Source organism: Rhinopithecus roxellana, chromosome 3 (genome assembly GCF_007565055.1).
Source record: "Rhinopithecus roxellana isolate Shanxi Qingling chromosome 3, ASM756505v1, whole genome shotgun sequence".
NCBI lineage: Eukaryota > Metazoa > Chordata > Mammalia > Primates > Cercopithecidae > Rhinopithecus > Rhinopithecus roxellana.
Window position 1 is genome coordinate 114114271 of NC_044551.1, and position 4011 is coordinate 114118281.

Sequence of the window (4011 nt, forward strand, 5' to 3'; positions counted from 1 at the left end):
TTACTCAAAGAATCATTGCCATGTAAACATTGTAATTTATGAAAGCATGGCTGGAGATGTAATGAGATTTGAGGCAAAATCGAGATCATCAGCAGAAAATGAATAGCTTTACTATTTCTTAAATGGAAAAATAAGAAAAGTGAGTGGGAGAAGTTATATTTATGGTTTATAAGACCTTTGTAAAAGAATGCTTTTATTTTGGCTCTGAAGTAGGAAAAGGTAAATATAAATTCTCAATTCAGCCAACAAAATAATAATAACATAGGCAATAATACTGATAATGACAATAAGTTTAAAATGGTATTTTCATGAAGTAAAAACTGAGAAAGAACATGCAATTCTTTATCAAGTGAGGTCCTTGCGTTGTGGTGCTTCTATGCTGGTGGGAAACACAAACAGTAGAGAAGTAAGTAAGTTAACAAAAAGAAGACTTTAGACAGTGATTATTCTATAAAGAAAAGAAAAGAAGCCATTTAATTAAAAAGCAACTGGTCTTGGGGATGTAGTAGAGAGACAATCTGCTTTAGATTTGGTTGTAAGGAAAAGTCTCTCTGAAAAAATAATATCTTAAGTTGAGCTGTGTATAATAAAAAGGAACCAGCCACTCGGAAATCAATGGCAGGGACTTTCCAGGCACAAGGAGCACCTGGTGTAAGATGCTAAAGTGGAAGTGAGCTTGGCACAGTTGAGAGATAGGAAGTGGGCTGATCATAGTGGAATATAATAAGCGAGTGGAAGAAACAATGATAAAAGTTGACATTAGAAAAATTTATTTGCAATGTGTAGGCCACAGCTGGGAGTGTGGATCTAATGCCACATGTGAAGTTTGATGGAAAACCATCAGAAGTCTCTAAGCTGGTGGTTTACTTAATCTCACTTATTTTTTAAAAGACATGTCAGGCCACTATGTGAAAATCCAAACAGTGGCAAGGAAGCTAACGAGGAGGCCAGAGCAGCAGTCCACATGAGAAATGGCGGTGTCAGTTGGTTGCAGTGAAGAGATTCATGTTGTAGGAGAGTCAATAGGACTTACTGAGAGATTAAAGAGAAAGCGCTCATAAGAATCCTAGGTTTTTGGAGATGGAATTGAAGCTGGAGACGTTTCCTAAGCTAGGCTGTGGTAATGGAATGTTAAAACTGGAGGGTTGATAGGCTGAAGTCTAAAAAGCTGCATGATAGATATCCTATGCTGAATTTTGCCATTTTTCTTTGGGTGTATGTTTAAGTTTCTGTTGTTATTTTCTTTTATTTATACATATATATTTAATTACATATACATATATTTAATTATATACACATATATTTAATTATATGTAGATAATTATTATAACTATGTCATAATTAATTATATATCTGTGAACAGAATTTATATATCTGTGAACTGAGGCAAGGAGAGGCAAAATAACTTGTTCAAGTTTACACAGTTAGTGATTTAGTATATGACCATTTAGGATATTTATGGACCTTCCATATTGCTCTTCCAAAAGGCTGCACCAATACACACTCTCCCTGCACCATATAAACAATGCTCATCTCCACAAAGTCTCCCAGCATTGCTAGTGTTTTTCTTTTTAAGCCTTGTGAATCCAAATCGAATCCTCTTTCCAGTCATTAAGGACTGCGGCCCTTCTCTTTAGATAATTTTGAAAGTTTTGGGAAGGAGTTAGGAAGGGGATTATCAGACAGAATAAGAAATGCAATATTAATAATAATAACAATGATAATATTGAGAGTTTATAATTACTAAGAACCATTCTAAGCACTATATACATATATACATGCACATACACACAAATGTGCTTATATACGTGTGTATATAGTATGTACATTTGTATATAAGTATATATGCATGTATATATGTATATAATACTTAAATAGTTCCCAGCAATCACAAACTCTCAAAAACTGAGTCAAGGAGAGGTAAAATAACTTGTTCAAGTTTACACAGTCAGTGACAGATGCAAAGCTAGGCATTTACCTGCAGAACCTGTTCTTTTAATCATTATATGCTACTGACAACCTACAAGACATCTGGTTGGTGAATGTTTCATTTACATAAGGAAAACAGCATAAGATAGTATATGGGGTTCAGGTATTAGAAACTCTAGTAGTTAGGAAAAAATACACACAAGCTGAATAAGTCACTATTGATTTAGTCAGGACTTGACTGAAAGGGAAAAACTTTCTCTACTCTCTGTGTTTCTGTTCAGGTGTCTTTATAATTAGAATATGTGTGGCTTAGCCAGGAAAATCATCATCCTCATTATTACCATCACTACCAACTACTGAGTGCGAGTGCCTACTGTGTTCCAGGCCCTTAGCTATAAGCACTGGAGATATTATGGCAATTCTTTTGCCATCGCTTGCACGATCTCGGCTCACTGCAAGCTCCGCCCCCTCGGGTTCACGCCATTCTCCTGCCTCAGCCCCCCCAGTAGCTGGGACTACAGGCGCCCACCACCGCGTCCGGCTAATTTTCTTGTATTTTTAGTAGAGACGGGGTTTCACCTTGTTAGCCAGGATGGTCTCGATCTCCTGACCTCGTGATCCTCCCGCCTCGGCCTCCCGAAGTGCTGGGATTACAGGCTTGAGCCACCGCGCCCGGTCGGCAATTCTTGAATTACAATCACTTTTGAAAGAGGGACTAGGTTAAGTGAAAAGATCCCATAGGTATGAAGTGGTTGAGTCTGTATTCAAACACAGTTTATCTCTGTCTAACTTGAAAATCTTTACTCTTCCCAAAATGGCAAATGAAGGAAGAAGAAGACAGATTCATAAGCCAAGATGATGTCAAAGACAAAGAATCACATAGGTTTCCAAATATTTAGACAGTAAGCAAAAGCAAAATTTTCTGGACTTTGAAAAGTAGAGATGAGTAGAAAGATCTTGACTCTAAGGCAGGAGCAGAAACGAATCACTGGAGGATTTTTGTGGATAGAAGTCACACAGTAGGATTAGTGTTTGGAAGGAACTATTATAGTTACAACTTATTGAATACCTATGAAATCCTAAGAATTTTCAAATATTATTTAATATAATAACTTTATGAAATAGTTTAATCTCACTTGAGGCTCAGAAATTTTAAGTAATTTGCTAGTGCTTTCATGGTTGGTAAAGAGTGTATCCAGAACTTAAGATTCTGATCTAATTGGAAAGTTCATGTTCTTGCCTTCCTTGCTAATAAATGTTATAGGGATATAGATCAGATCAGACAACACTGCCAGATTGAGAGTGATGGAGGCTGGGCAAAGTGACAGCAGCTGGCAGCAACAGCCAAAATCAATTTCATTTCACATGAGGGGACATAAAGAAACTCATAGTTTTTCTGGTTGGCTCTTTCTTTATTTTCCTTGAAAAGGCTATAGATGGTATTGTCTGAATTCTCTGAATTTTCTAGCAGTATGTGGGAATGCTTGAACTCATCTTTTTTTTTTTTTTTTTTTTTTTTTTAACGTGAGCTTGGCACATGATCAAGAAATGTGGTTTTTAAGTGTTTGGGGGAAGGAATTACATCAAAATTGAGAAGTGTTAAAGCTTCAATCGGGTCTTGAGAGATAGAAGATGTTTAAATGAGATGTGATGAGAAAATGGATGACTTAAAAGTAATTAGCACATATGGATATTTAGAAGGGGAAAGAAATCTAGGGCAAGAGTTAGAATATATGTGGTTTAGCCTAGTCTATGACACTTCCTAGAAATTACGTCCTGAAATTAATTCTTTCGAGCTATCTTTTCTCAGACACGAAATTCAAGAAAAAATATTTCACAGAGCTGTTAGAGTTATGAATAATTGAGTTGAAAACATTTTATAGTATCTGGGACTAATATTAATGACAAACTTTTTTGGACCGGGCAACATCCACAACTTTAAATACATTCTAGGTATTTAAATTTTTAAATGTTAGGAAGACAAGAAAATAAAAAACAAAATCCTTATCAACAAAAATTTGTTATCTTTGGATACTCTTTTAGGTATTGTGGTTACAGAAATGTATAAGACATTGAGTCTGC